The sequence below is a fragment of the Hydra vulgaris genome, chromosome 14, assembly GCF_038396675.1.
Source record: "Hydra vulgaris chromosome 14, alternate assembly HydraT2T_AEP".
NCBI classification, from domain to species: Eukaryota; Metazoa; Cnidaria; class Hydrozoa; order Anthoathecata; family Hydridae; genus Hydra; species Hydra vulgaris.
Genome location: NC_088933.1, coordinates 6522501 through 6540213, shown reverse-complemented (window position 1 = coordinate 6540213; position 17713 = coordinate 6522501). Strand labels below are relative to the sequence as shown.

At 22.1% G+C, this 17713-nt stretch overlaps 2 long non-coding RNA genes across 2 annotated transcripts in view; both read left to right on the top strand.

The window, feature by feature from the left end:
* The first annotated feature begins 6953 nt into the window (after positions 1 to 6953).
* LOC136090599 (uncharacterized) lies at positions 6954 to 13781 on the top strand. Its single transcript, XR_010643555.1, has 6 exons — positions 6954 to 7841; positions 9395 to 9605; positions 9918 to 9986; positions 10128 to 10256; positions 13098 to 13216; positions 13541 to 13781. It is a non-coding gene; the product is annotated as an uncharacterized LOC136090599 (long non-coding RNA).
* A 3361-nt stretch (positions 13782 to 17142) lies between these two features.
* Positions 17143 to 17713, top strand: part of LOC136090760 (uncharacterized) — a 4840-nt gene continuing 4269 nt past the window's right edge. The window contains exons 1-2 of the long non-coding RNA XR_010643698.1: positions 17143 to 17358; positions 17634 to 17702. This is a non-coding gene — a long non-coding RNA (uncharacterized LOC136090760). The remainder of the gene's footprint in view (positions 17359 to 17633; positions 17703 to 17713) is intronic.

Here is a 17713-nt window from a genome sequence, read left to right as displayed (position 1 = left end):
AAAAAAGTACTCCTCTACGCTTATTATAACTTCGCTCAAAGAAAATTGGATTAAAACCAGGGAATTGGAGGGTTGAAACATTCTCAAAATCTTCGTTAGAAGATTGTGAGAATGTTGCAACATTTTTTTCACATTTTGAGAATGACGCAACCCTCCAACTATTTCATTTAGAAGACCACGTTTCAGTTACGCAAACTTAATTAAAAGAATTATTAGTTTCGCAAATGACATTAAAAATATTTTCAAAATTGTTTTTTGAACTCCTTATATTTATAAGGACAACTTTTATTTAACGTTTATAAAACGATAATTACTTTTGCTTAAACTTTAGAAAACTATTAACTTCATTTGGATAAGAATATTTGCATTCAAATTCTAAAGTATTAATTTTGAAAAATGGTATAAATATGGATCAAATTCAGATTAAAGATTCTTCAATAAAATTTGAAATGTTTATTTTAAAAAGATTAAACATTTTTTCAAAATTATCGCAACTATTTGAATCCATATTAGCGTTTAGTAAATTTTATGAGATAATGATATTTAAATAGTTTTTTTAAATATCGCGGCTATAAAGTTGTTATAATTTACTTTTGCAAACTTACCTTTAGTACGTAGTTCTTTTGCTTCGGCAAGTAACTTATTTGTGACCTCGACTGTCCGATTTCTAAAGTCTTCGTTAATGTAAAATTTTTGGTTCCAAAGTTTTAGTTAGATATAAATTTCCAGATATTTGCTTCTGTTTTTGATGAGTTGAACATTTATAGAAAAAAGTATGTATATATATACATATATATATATATATATATATGTATATATATATATTTATGTATCTATAGATATATATATATATAGATATATATATATATATATATATGTATATATATATATATGTATATATATATATAATATGTATATATATATATATATATATATATATATATATATATATATATATGTATATATATATATATATATATATATATATATATATATATATATATATAATATATATATATATATATATATATATATATATATATATAAACTTCTACAATATATATATATAATATGTATATATATATATATATATATATATATATATATATATATATATATATATATATATATATATATATATATATATATATATATATATATATATATATATATATATATATATATATATATATATATATATATATATTACGAAAGTGTATTCAACAAATAGAAACAAATAGATATTACGAAAGTGTATTCAACAAATAGGGTAATCAATAGAGGTGTTCAGAAAAAAAAAGTTTAGAATTTGAAAAACCAAACCGTCTAGATTTGAAGCAAATATGTTTAAACTTACTCACAAAAAATTTCAGTACCATTGAACCACTCTGTCCTTGCCCTTAAAGCATATGTTTGGAAAAAAGGGACCCAAAAATGACCAAAAACGGATTACTTTAAGGGTCTTGAGGGCAAGGCTAGTATAAATATTTATAATACATTTTGCTTTCAGGGTTTAGATAAATATCTGTATTTTTGATTAAAAAAGTATGATTTTTTTTCTTTGTTCTCCAAAAACAGTACAACTTATATTTTAAATCGGCTTTATAACGTTTATTACGTGGTGCGGCGTTGTTTTTATAACCTATTCAACAATTAAATTAAATCTTTGTTATTTAGATTCATTTAGTTTGCAAATGTATAAACTCAAAATAAGAATAGAATTACTCATTTTATGTACGTATATTATTTGTCTTCAAAAACCACACTTCGCATTTTTTTTTACTTTTTTGCAAAATTTGGAGATTTTATTGCGAAAAATAGTCCTTTTGTGCAGTATCAATGATATTCTGAAAAATTAAACGTGTGCCGAAGTACCTTACATTATTAGTAAATACGCGGTTTCAAGTGGTCTTTAAAAAATAATTCATTAACGCATAGGAATTAAAAAGGTTTTTTCATATATACCGAAAATATTGGTTTTGTAACATATATGGTTTTTGTATATCACGATTCAATATTACTTATCAAATCGAAGAAAAAATATTTTAAACATTTCAAAAGATTTTGTAGAAGTTTCTTCTATAGTTTATCTAATAAATGTTTTTTTTTGTTTATCTAATAAATGTTTGTATTTTGTTTCTTCGCTAAGGAGGAAAGACTATCAAATACCTTTTTTTGGTAAGACTGGTGGAGCTTTTCTAGAAATTCTGAAAGCAGTTGAAACTTTGTCAACTGAGACCAATCTGTTTTGCTTTTCCTGTTCGTTGTTGTAACGATGGACATATTGCTGCATCATGCTGACGGCTTTCCGTAATAGTACAATAAAGCCGTGGGCAAAACTTTCAAAAATTTTAAACGAAGACTGTGTATGCCAGCATTGCGGTGGAAGTAAAAGGCAGTCGTTTACTTCCACTTTTACTTCCAGTCTTTTACTTTCTGGATCTTTCTCAGTACCAGCATTTTTTTCTATCTCTTTTCTGTTGTCTTTCTTTTCTTCTTTATTTTTATTTTTTAAGTGTTCGGTGTTGGGATTTCAAACGAAAGAATTGCAGCTGCATTTTTTTGTTTTTCATGTAATCAAATGATTTTGGATTCCAACAAATATTTTTTAATTGAAGCATCTGATGGACAGCTTTATATCTAAGTTGGGGGCCTTTGATACAATACTCTCTTCTAAATAGCACTTGGCATAAAAACAGACCACAACCTCCGCGATGAGCTTGATTTCTTTTTTGAGATCGTTGATTTTTGAACGAAGTCAAGTTGAGAAAACAAAAGTTGCATTTTTAGATAGTAAATTGCTTTACCAAGAAAAAGGGCATCATGGATAGCTCCAGTTTTCCTAATTTTATAAACAGAAGGGGATAGATAAGTCACAACTAATTCAGTCAGCTCTCTTTTGTCATCACGTTATCTTCTCCTAAAAATTCATAGAAACATCAGCAGCCTTTTTACTTACACTACATCTCCTCCTTCCAGTTATACTTGCACAGATCACTTGTGACATAACTAAAATTGGGATGTTTAAGTAGGCTCTTAAATTTTTGAAATAATAAGTTTTCTGGTCCTGTCAACGAGTCAACTCGTTTGTTGTATGTTTCCAAAAATGTACCATTCTTAATTCTGTTATGTGATGCCTGCATGCAAATTTTAAAAGACATTTATTTAAATCGTTGAATATCTTTATGATTGAACTATTTTTTATCCTGGTATTGCTTGCAGTAGTATCAAAACAAAGACCTCCTACTTTTGATTCAAGTTTAAATTCCTTTAGTAGGTTCAAAATACTTGTATATTGATCCTCACCAGAAGAGGAAGTTTAAGGAGGAACACCTAGTTGCGTCTCACCCTCAAAGTTTACAAGAACTGCCTGCCTGTCAACCTTGAGCTTTTTTGCTGCATTAATTTCATAAAGAGTTTTTCCATCAAAATGTATAACTTATGGATAAGGAAAAGCTTCTATTGCATTTTTTACATCCTCTTTTTCTAAGGTTGACATAATTTCATTTGCTAATTTTATTTTTCTAACGACTGTTGTTTTATTATTATTATTATAATTATTAATATTATTATTATTATTATTATTATTATTATTATTATTATTATGTATTTCGCCGATAAAAAAAGTTTACAAGTTTATGCAATACAAATATATAAATACATGGCTGGGGCAAGAAGAAGACAAGTTCTGTCTTATCACCAAGCCCCTTTAAATAAAAATGTCAATAATAAAAATACAAAACAAAGTAACTCGTAAAATAAACGTTAAACAAAACGTTGCGTTAAAATAAAATAACGATAAATAAAAACTAAAAAACATTTTACGCTATATTACAGTGTAATATATCAAAAAGCATACGAAGATTTTTTAATCAATTATTTTAATTAAATTATTTTTTTCCTAACTGGTTTTAGATTTATAAACCTTTTGAATTTAAATCATAAAACAACAGATAATACACGAACAACAAACAAACAAACAAACAAAAAAAAAAAAAATTTTTAAAAAACATTTTTAGTATCATAATGTGTCTTTTATATATGTAAAGTTTATTATATCAGATAAAAAACAACGTCATAATGTACAAATTAAACTGTATATAGAATATATATTTAAACCATATTTATAAAGAAATAGACAAACGTGATTACTCCTAATCAAAGGCTTTAGAAAAATTTTAATTTGTTGTCATTTATTAAAAGCTTTTGCTTAAGTTTGTTTTTAAATTGTTTAATAGCAGAAATAGTTTTTAACTCATTATTTAATAGCATGTTCCATAGTTTAGGACCTATCTTAGCAATTGAGAAATTAGTAGCAGAGTAAGAGGTTTTAGGTTGAACATAACTGTTTTCTGAAAATCGTGTTGGGTATAGATGATATATTTTTTCCAAAAAAGAGTTAAATAAAAAGGTGCTTTTTTTTTATTAACTTTGAACATAAAAATAAGAATTTGATAAAGATTTAGTTGAAATACGTTGAAAATATTAAATTTAATGAATAGAGGTTTAGTGTGAGAGAAACATTTCTACATTTCCAATAATTCTTAAAGCATGCCTTTGTTTAATTAATAGTTTATTTACTTTAGTTACGTTAGTCCTACACCAGGCAACGTTTGCATAACTTAGGTAGCTATGAATAAATGAAAAATAAATGTATTATAAACAGGTTTGATTTAATAATTGCTTACCCAGCAAACATGTCAGCGTTGAATCAACGTGGAAAACCGGTCGCAGCGTAGAAAAAGCGTTACAGTCACAAAACAACGCGCTTTCAACGTTGAATCAATGTTTGTTATTGTATACTAAATCGCGGTAAATTTAAACGTTGAATAAGCGTTGAAATTGTAACGTAATATAGCTTCTCAAAAAAAGACGTTTATTCAACGTGGAATCAACTTACACAAAAAGCCATTTTAAAGACGTTTCAAAATCTATGCTTCATCAACGTTAGAAATAAACTGCTTTTTAAACGTCACATTTTCAACGTTGAATAGGCGCATAAATATCAACTTATATTATCTTCTCAAAAAACCGCGTTTATTCGACGTTGAATAAAAGTACGCAAATAATCACTTTAAAAACGTCGCAATGTTGAAGGTTTATCAACGTTAGACATTAGCTGCTTTTTCAAGGTATTTAAGCTATTTATGAAACAACGCTTATTCAACGTTACATATACCAACGTTGAAAATGCTGTAGTTAAAAACGTTGAAAAAGTGTTATTTTGCCAATGTTAATTAAACGTTGTTTTGACAACGTTGAGGAAGTGACACATTGAAAATAATTGTCTCATTAACTAGCCATTACAAAATAATTTGCCGTAAAGAAAAGGCAATGAAAACTTAATAGAATGCATGCAGATGGTATAAAAAAAATAGTTATGTTTTATAACTTCTTTTTATTGCAGCTAATTTAAAACTTTTAGATTTTGCATCAAATTGTAATAATATAAATAAATCTCAGAGTATATTCAGTTTATTCAGGTCATTTTTGTTGATGATTTATTTATTTTAAAATGACCATTTTAATAAATTGCAAAATTGTATTAAATATGTTATTTCTAAGTTCAAAATAGCACTTAATTTTAATAAGATTCAGATGTTTTAAGTAATATTAAAATTAATTAAACATAATAAGTCAAACTAAATTTAGTCTGTTCACAGACTAATTCTTTTATTTATTTGAAAAACTTTAAACACCTTACCCTAATTATCAAGCAAATATTCAGTATAAAATCTTCGACCAATTATAAAAGTATGTATTATTAAGTTTTTTTTATATAAAAACACGTTTGGATAAGAAACTTTATTTCCATTTTTTTGAAAAACTTCTAATTTTAAAAGCAAAGGTATTAATTATAGAGTATATATAGAGTGTTGTATATTTAAACCTAACATTTATTCTTTATCATATAATTTTGTTTATTTTAATAATATGTATTTATGCATATATATATGAGTAAATTTATGAATATATATAAAAGAACAATATACATTTTATATATGTATATATAATGTTTATATTTCTAGTTCTAATTTTAGTGTTGGTGTTGTATATATAATTCTAACATTTATTATTTATCACATACCTTTGATATGTATATTTATTTATTTTAATTTTATGTATTAATGCATGTAATATGAATATATATATATATATATATATATATATATATATATATATATATATATATATATATATATATATATCAGAAATATATACATTTTATATAAACATATATATATATATATATATTTATATATATATACATATAAATTTATACATTATATATATATATATATTTACTTATATATATATATATATATATATATATATAGATATATATATACATAAATATATATATATATATATATATACTATATATATATTTACATATATGTATATATAATATATATGTGTGTATATGTATTTATATATATATATATGTATATATAATATATACATATATATATATATATATATATATATATATATATATAGATATATAGATATATATATATATAAATATATATATATATATATATATATATATATAAATATATACATATAAATGCATATATATATATATATATATATATATATATATATATATATATATATATATATATATATGTATATATACATATATATATACATATAAACATATATATTTGTTTATAAATGTATATATATATATATATTTATATATATATATATAAATATATATATATATATTAATATATATAAAATATAAAAATATATGTATATATAAATATATATATATAATTATATATATTTATATATATATATATATATATATATATATATACATATATATATATATATATATATATATATATATATATATATAGATATATATATATATATATATATATATATATATATATATATATATATGTAAATAATACAAATGATGCATTTTTTTTAGATGATCTATTACAATGACTTCACAATCTTGGGCTTAAGTTGTTTATTTTAAAAACAGATTGAAGCAGAGGATGTTGCTCTATGTTGTTGGGTAGAAGATGTTTGGTTATTTTTGTCAACTGGTGTTCATGCAATGAAAGCTGCCTATAATAGTTTTCTAATTTATTTTTTTATAAAAAAAGCTTAGAGTTAAAAGATTTAAAGTTAATAGCCCAGCAAACATGTCAGCGTTGAATTAACGTTGAAAACCGGTCGCAGCGTAGAAAAAGCGTTGCAGTCACAAAAACAACGCGCTTTCAACGTGGAATCAATGTTTGTTTTTGTATACTAAATCGCGGTAAATTTAAACGTTGAATAAGCGTTGAAATTGTCACGTAATTTAGCTTCTCAAAAAAAGACGTTTATTCAACGTGGAATCAACTTACGCAAAAAGCCACTTTAAAGACGATTCAAAATCTATGCTTCATCAACGTTAAAAATAAACCGCTTTTTAAACGTCACATTTTCAACGTTGAATAAGCGTATAAATATCAACTTATATTATCTTCTTAAAAAAATGCGTTTATTCAACTTTGAATAAAAGTACGCAAATAATCACTGTAAAAACGTCGCAAAATTGAAGGTTTATCAACGTTAGGCATTAGCTGCTTTTTCACCGTATTTAAGCTATTTATGAAACAACGCTTATTCAACGTTACATATACCAACGTTGAAAATGTGGTAGTTAAAAAACGTTGAAAAAGTGTTATTTTGCCAACGCTAATTAAACGCTGTTTTGAAAACGTTGAGGAAGTGACACATTGAAAATTATTGTCTCATTAACAACTAGCCATTACGAAAATAATTTGCCGTAAAGAAAAGGCAATGAAAACTTAATAGAATGCATGCAGATGGTATAAAAAATTTTTTTTAATAAAGTTATGTTTTATAACTTCTTTTTTATGCGGCTAATTTAAAACTTTTAGATTTTGCATCAAATTGTATACATAATCTAAAATATACATAAATCTCAGAGTATATTTGGTTTATTCAGGTTATTTTTGTTGATGATTTATTTATTTTAAAATGACTATTTTAATAAATTGCAAAGTTGTATTAAATGCGTTATTTCTAAATTAGAAATAGCACTTAGTTTTGATAAGATTCAGATGTTTTAAGTAATATCAAAATTAATAAAACATTATAAGTCAGACTAAATTTAGTCTGTTAACAGACTAATTTTTTTATTTATTTAAAAAACTGTAAACACCTTACCCTAATTATCAAGCAAACACTTCCGTATAAAATCTTCGACCAATAATGAAAGTATGCATTATTAAGTTTTTTTAATATAAAAACACGTTTGGATAAGAAACTTTATTGCCATTTTTTTGTAAAACTTCTAATTTTAATAGGAAAAGTATTAAGTTCTAATTATAGAGTTGGTGTTGTATATTTAATTCTAACATTTATTCTTTACCATATATTTTTATTTATTTTAATAATATGTATTTATGCATGTATATATGGGTAAATTTATGAATATATATATAAGAAATATATACATTTTATATACATATATATATATATATATATATAAGTATATATAAATATATATATATATATATATATATATATAATATATATATATACATAATATATATATAAATATATATATATATATATATATATAATATACATATATATATATATATATATATATATATATATATATATATATATATATATATATATATATATATATATATATATATGTGTGTGTGTGTGTGTGTGTGTATGTATTTATATATATATGTATACATATATATATATAAATACATATATATATATATATATATATATATATATATATATATATATATGTATATATATATGTGTGTATATGTATATATGTATATATATATATATATGTATATGTGTGTATATGTATATATGTATATATATATATATATATTTATATATATATATAATTTATGTATATATATGTATATATACATATATATATATAATATATATATAAATATATATATATATATATATATATATATATATATACATGTAAATATATATATTTGTTTGTATTATAAATGTTTATATTATAAATGTTGTTTATATTATAATTTGTTGTTTAAGTATAAATGTTGTTTATATTATAATTTGTTTATATTATTTATATTATTAATGTATATATATATATATATATATATGTATAGACATATATATATATATATATATATATATATATATATACATATATATATATATATATATATATATATGTATATATATATATTATATATATAATATAAACATATATGTAGATATAAATATATATATATATATATATATATATATATATATATATATATATATATATATATATATATATATATAATTATATATATTTATGTATATGTAAATAAAACAAGTGATGCCTTTTTTTTAGATGATCTATTACAATGACTTCACAATCTTGGGCTTAAGTTGTTTATTTTAAAAACAGATTGAAGCAGAGGCAGTTGCTTTATGTTGTTGGGTAGAAGATGGTTGGTTATTTTTGTCAACTGGTGTTCATGGAATGAATGCTGCCTACAATAGTTTTCCAATTGATTATTCATGGAACAAGCTTAGAGTTTAAAAAATTAAAGTTACTGGAGGTCATTAAATTTTACAGTACTTATTGCTATTTTAGTTGTTTTATATGAATAAAAAAACTGTTATAGTTTTATATAAATGGGGAAGTACTATATCAAATGAACTTCTATAATTAATGGTGAAGTACTATATCAAATAAACATCTAATAAATCTTATTTTTATTTTGGGATAAGTAAAATTTTGAATCTGTTTATTGTATTATGATTGCCTAGATATATATCGTAATCTGTTTGCACTGGGTCTACATTTTAATTTTTACAGTTTTGCTTATATTTGTTTTACTAAATAATTACTTATAAGTATCTATTATTAGATAAAGAAGTAGGCGAAGGATTTAATTTTACGACTACAGAGGACTCCAAAAAGGAATGAAAGTATTTATGTTAGTGAATGATTGTGTTTCTCTTTGCATTTAACTTTTTATATGGTGAAGAATAAATAAAACTTAATAATAACCTATTAGTCATATCTGATTTTAATAATACTGTTTAAATTATTTTGACATGTGATAATTTGATTTTAGGTGTAAGTTTATTTAGTAAAGTTCTGGTGGATCAAAGATAGAGGAATTATATGGTTTTAACTTTTTTCCATCTTATAAACGAAGTACATTATATGATTTAAATTGATGGTTTAAGTTACAACTATTCAAGTAAGTTTAATTTAGTTAATTTATGTATGGAATTGTGACCATTTTTAATTGTAAAATTTGACTTCCATAAAATGTATATATCTATATTTATATATATATATATATATATATATATATATGTATATATATATATTATATATATATATATATATATATATATATATATATATATATATATATATATATATATATATATTTACTATATATATATATATCTATATAATGATTCTTATGCTAACAAATACGTCAGTTTTAGTTACTTTTGACTTTTTGTCCAACATTTGCATGTTGAACGAAAACTAAAACCATTTACTTAATTACAAATTATTACTTTTGTAAAAAAACCACAAAAAAGCAAATTTAATTTACAAGAATTTTTTTTAAAACATTCTGAATGTTTTTAACAATATAAACAATTTTTTGTTTGTATTTTATTAATTATAATGTTTTTATTTTTATTTTTTTTAATATAATGTTTTTATTTTTATTTTTTTTACTGTAAATCATGCGCGGAGTGTTGCTACATCAACTATCTTATAGCCTGACTCGCAAGGGAGTGCTGCTACATTGACTGACAAGTAGCCTGACTCATAAGGGAGTGCTGCTACATCGACTGACAAATAGCCTGACTTGCAATGGAGTGCTGCTACATCGACTGACAAATAGCCTGACCCGCAAGGGAGTGCTGCTACATCGACTGACAAATAGCCTGACTTGCAAGGGAGTGCTGCTACATCGACTGACAAATAGCCTGACTCGCAAGAGAGTGCTGCTACATCGACTGAGGGTTTGGTTGGGGCAGGCAGTCTATCATTATAAAAAAAAAATTTCCGGTCTTGCATTTTAATTTTTACTTTTTTTCTAATTATATATATATATTTATATATATCTATCTATATATATATATATATATATATATATATTTATATATATATATATATATATATATATATATATATATATATATATTTATATATATATATATATATATATATATATATATATATATATATATATATATATATATAATATATATATATATATTTATATATATATATATATATATGTATAGCATTAACCTTGTTGATAAATTCAGAACTCTAACAATAAAAACAAAATTATTTACGTTGGAATCTACTTAACTTCAAAAATTTTATGTGTTTTTAAAATTTGATTGTAAATAAGAAAATATATATTTATAATTTTTTTAAATCATTGTAAAAGTAACCCTATTAAATGAAATGAGCTATTATACAATTATTTTAGATTTCAAAATTGCCCTTATATTTTCAACAGGGTTTAGGTCTGGTCTTTGTGGCGGCCATATAAGGATATTAGCTTTACTTTTTTTTGAGGAACTGTTGGGTCGCTTTGCATGTGTAATTAGGGTCGTTGTCATGGTGAAAAAAAAATTTGCGATCAATTTTGGAAATTTGGAACCCAATCAAGACACAACTTCCCTGTCATTATACATTCAACATTCACCAGTCGTCCCACACTATTTGAATCAAAACCCCTGAGCCATAGGCGAGCCACCTCCATGCTAGACTATTTTTGTAAGATTTCTATCTAAGAGTGCATCACAAGGTCTGCACCAAACTCTTTGTCGTTTTTTAAGCCAAGTATTTGACATTTATGCTAATCAGACCATAACACTAAGTTCCACAATGCCTCACACTTGTTAATATGCAGTTTTGCAAATGCTAAAAGTTTTTCTTTGTTTATACGACTAATGAGGTGTTTACTTATCTGGAGAAGGTTTATTTAAACCACCTAATTTATTAAACCACTTAAATTAAATCTTATCTGTACAGTTCGATAGGAAACATTTAATTTAAGATTTTCAACAATCTGCCTTTTGGTTTATGTTAAATTCTTTATTTTTATCAGTGCAATTAGGATATCGGTTATGGTTGAAGTCTTAATGGGGCGACCAAATCTTTACTGATTTTCAGCTGACCCAGTTGTTTTACACATCTTCCTAACACCACTTACTGATATTTGATATTTTTCATCATATTGCTTGTAGGTTATGCCCTTTTTTCGATCAAAAGAGACCCGAAATCTGATGTCCAATGAATAATTTTGATGATTAACCTTTATTATTAATTTAACTTTTTCTGAAAATAAATTCCAAAAAATATAGTTTAAAATGCATATTGTTAATAACTTTAACAAAATATTTTTGATGTTAATACTTTTAAGTAAATAGTTATTGACAAAGCATTATATTTCATAATAAAAATATAGATGTTTTTTACTTTTGTCACTTTTATTTTAGGCAGAAAAACTGTAAGTTAGCAAAGTTCATTTAATAGAGTTACTTTTGCATTGAGTTAAAAAGAGTTATAAATGTTTTTTTTTTTCTTTAGAATCAAATTTAAAAAAAAACATAAAACTTTACCAGTTATATAGATTCTGACGTAAATAATTTTGTATATATATATATATATATATATATATATATATATATATATATGTATGTATATATATATATATATATATATATATATATATATATATATATATATATATATATATATATATATATATATATAAAGTAAACTCCCGGTTATTCGAACCTCCAAAGGGTATAAGAATTTATATCGAATAACCCAAAACTCGAATAACTGAATATGCTCTTTAAAATGACCTACTTTAAGTTTCTTTCAAATTTTAATCAAAGTAGAAAGTAAAAAAGAAAAAGACCCTTGGAATTTGGTGCTACTTCAGTTTTATCCTTGTAAAATAATAAACATTTTACAATTCATTGAAAATATAGTTCATTTTTTATTTTTATTTTGCTTAATTTTTCCTTAAATGTGTTTTTTTATCTTCAAGGGGAGCAAAAATTGTTTAGAATAACCGAAATTTCGAACAACTGCAGGTTCGAATAACTGCATTTCTACATAACAGCATTTGCATGAGTTTGTTAAAGATAATTCACAGAAAATGAAAATGTAATTTATTTATCTATATATTTTATATATAATAATAATAATCCATTTATTTAACCATAAAATATGAAGTTTACAATAATATTTATAAACTCACATAAATAAGGTTAGGTGTCATTCATATAGTTAAAAACTAGTCAATGGAGTGATACCTGAACCTATAATTATAAATTATATATATAAATATGTTATATATATATGTATATATATATATATATATTTATTTTTACTTTAAGAATTTAATAATAATTATACTAATTTGATAACATTTTTTTTTTACATTTGCTTTCAGACTACTAATAATACGAGTTTTGTTTTTTGATTTAGATTCTGTATCTCAATGATATTCTGGCCTATCGATCCGATCTCCTGTTAATTGTATTTTTATATATTGCATAAATATATATGCAAACACTCACACACATAAATTTTAAAGAAAATATTAATATTTTTATATATATATCTATAAGTTGTATATTTTAAGCTTTTTTATATTTATCATTGTATATTACTGTTTGTATTAAAAATTGATTTTGGAAATATTGCGAGGGCAGAGTTCAAATTACAATATAGTTTTATTTGCGAAATCAATATATATATATATATATATATATATATATATATATATATATATATATATATATATATATATATATATATATATATATATACTATATATATATATATATATATATATTATATATATATATATATATATATATGTATATATATATATATATATATATATATATAATATATATATATATATATATTTATATTTATATTTATATATATATATATATTATAGCCACGTTTAATTACGTTTAATAATATTTTGCGATATTTAAAACAGCGCATTTAAGCAATGATTCAACGTAATATTTCAACCTTTACTCGACGTCTTTGAGTCACGTTAAATCGACGTTTTACTAACAACGTTACAAATCCTTGCAAAATAGACTGCTTTAACAGCGTTTATGCAACGCTTTTTAGGTAACGTTTTTTCAACGTTAAGTTGCAACGTTTATACAACGCTTTTTATGTAACGCTTTTTCAACGTTTAGTTGCGACGCTTTTGTAACGTCATTTAGTAACGCTTTTTCAACGTTACGCAATGACGTTTAATCAACGTCTATTTAACAACGTTACATATCTTTGCAAAATCGATTACTTTGTCAACGTTTCCGCAACATCTTTTGCGACCGGTTTTCAACGTTGATTCAACGTTGTCATGTTTGCTGGGAGAGGTCATTAAATTTTACAGTACTCATTGCTATTTTAGTTGTTTTATATGAATAAAAAAACTGTTATAGTTGTATATTATTTGTGAAGTACTATATAAAATAAACATCTAATAAGTTTTTATTTTATTTTGGGATAAGTAAAATTTTGAATCTGTTTATTGTATTATGATTGCCTACCCAGCAAACATGTCAGCGTTGAATAAGCGTTGAAAACCGGTAACAGCGTAGAAAAAGCGTTACAGTCACAAAAACAACGCGCTTTCAACGTTGAATCAATGTTTGTTATTGTATACTATTTCGCGGTAAATTTAAACGTTAAATGAGCGTTGAAATTGTAACGTAATTTAGCTTTTCAAAAAAAGACGGTTATTGAACGTGGAATCAACTTACGCAAAAAGCCATTTAAAAGACGTTTCAAAATCTATGCTTTATCAACGTTAAAAATAAACCGCTTTGTAAACGTCACATTTTTAACGTTGTATAAGCGTATGAGTATCAACTTATATTAGCTTCTCAAAAAACCGCGTTTATTCGACTTTGAATAAAAGTACGCAAATAATCACTGTAAAAACGTCGCAAAGTTGAAGGTTTATCAACGTTAGACATTAGCTGCTTTTTCAACGTGTTTAAGCTATTTATGAAACAACGCTTATTCAACGTTACATATTCCAACGTTGAAAATGTGGTATTTAAAAAACGTTGAAAAAGTGTTATTTTGCCAACGTTAAAATAGACCTTGTTTTGACAACGTTAAGGAAGTGACACATTGAAAAATATTGTCTCCTTAACTAGTCATTACAAAAATAATTTGCTGTAAAGTAAAGGCAATGAAAACTTAATAAAATGCTTGCAGATGGTATAGAAAAAATATTTTGATAAAGTTATGTTTTATAACTTCTTTTTATTGCGGCTAATTTAAAACTTTTAGATTTTGCATCAAATTGTATATAATATACATAAATCTCAGAGTATATATGGTTTATTCAGATTGTTTTTGTTGATGATTTATTTATTTTAAAATGACCATTTTAATAAATTGCAAAGTTATATTAAATATGTTATTTCTAAGTTACAAATACCACTTAATTTTAATAAGAATCAGATGTTTTAAGTAATATCAAAGTTAATAAAACATAATAAGTTAAACTAAATTTAGTCTTTTCACAGACTAATTGTTTTTTTATTTGAAAAACTTTAAACACCTTACTCTTATTATCAAGCAAATATTCAGTATAAAATCTTCGACCGATAAAGAAAGTATGCATTATTAAGTTTTTTTTTATATAAAAACACATTTGGATAAGAAACTTTATTTCCATTTTTTTTAAAAAACTTCTAATTTTAATAGGAAAAGTATTAAGTCCTAATTATAGAGTTGGTGTTGTATGTTTAATTCTAACATTTATTCTTTATCATATATTTTTGTTTATTTTAATAATATGTATTTATGCATATATATATGGGTGAATTTATGAATATATATATAAAAGAAATATATACATATTATATGCGTATATATGTTTATATATCTAGTCCTATCTTTAGAGTTGGTGTTGTATATATAATTCTAACATTTATTATTTATCACATACCTTTGATATGTATTTATATTTAATTTAATATTATGTATTAATGCATGTAATTATGAATATATATATATATATATATATATAGATATATATATATATTATATATATATATATATATATATATATATCAGAAATATAAACATATTATATATACATATATATATATATATATATATATATATATATATCTACATATATATATATATATATCTACATATATATATATATATATATATATATATATATATATATATATATATATATATATATATATATATATATATATATATATATATATATAATATATATACAATATACAATATATATATATATATACAATATATATATATATATATTTGTGTGTGTGTGTGTGTATATGTATTTATAAATATATATATATATATATATATATATATATATATATAATATATATTATATATATATATATATATATATACATATCTATATATAATATATACATATATATATACATACATATATATATATATATATATATATATATATATATATATATATATATATATATATATATATATATATATATATATATATATATATATATATATATATATATATATATTTATATATAAATATATATACATATAAAAAATATATATTTTTTATAAATGTTTATATATATCATATATGTATAAATGTATATATATATATATTTAAATATATATGTATATATACATATATATACGTACATTATATATATGTATATATATATATATATATATATATATATATATATATATATATATATATGTATATATATGTATGTATATGTATATACATATATATATATATATATAAATATATATATATATACATACATATATATATATATACATATATATATTCATATAAACATATTTTTTTGTTTATAAAGGTATATATATATATATATATATATATATATTATATATATATATATATATATATATATATATATATATTTATATATATATATTTCATATAAATATAATATAAACATATATGTATATATGAATATATATATTTAACTATATATATTTATATATATATATGTAAATAAAACAAATAATGCCTTTTTTTTAGATGATCTATTACAATGACTTCACAATCTTGGGCTTAAGTTGTTTATTTTAAAAACAGATTGAAGCAGAGGCAGTTGCTTTATGTTGTAGGGTAGAAGATGGTTGGTTATTTTTTTCAACTGGTGTTCATGCAATGAAAGCTGCCTATAATAGTTTTCTAATTGATTATTTATGGAACAAGCTTAGAGTTAAAAGATTTAAAGTTACTGGAGGTCATTAAATTTTTTAGTACTTATTGCTATTTTAATTGTTTTACATTAATGAAAAAACTGTTATAGTTTTATATTAATGGTGAAGTACTATATCAAATAAATATCTAATAAGTCTTTTTTTTATTTTGGGATAAGTAAAATTTTGAATCTGTTTATTGTATTATGATTGCCTAGATATATATCGTAATCTGATTGCACTGGCTCAATATTTCAGTTTTTTCATTTTTGTTTATATTTGTTTTACTAAATAATTACTTAAAAGTAACTTTTATTAGATAAAGAAGTAGGCGAAGGATTTAATTTTACGACTACAGAGGACTCCAATAAAGAATGAAAGTAATTGTGTTAGTGAATG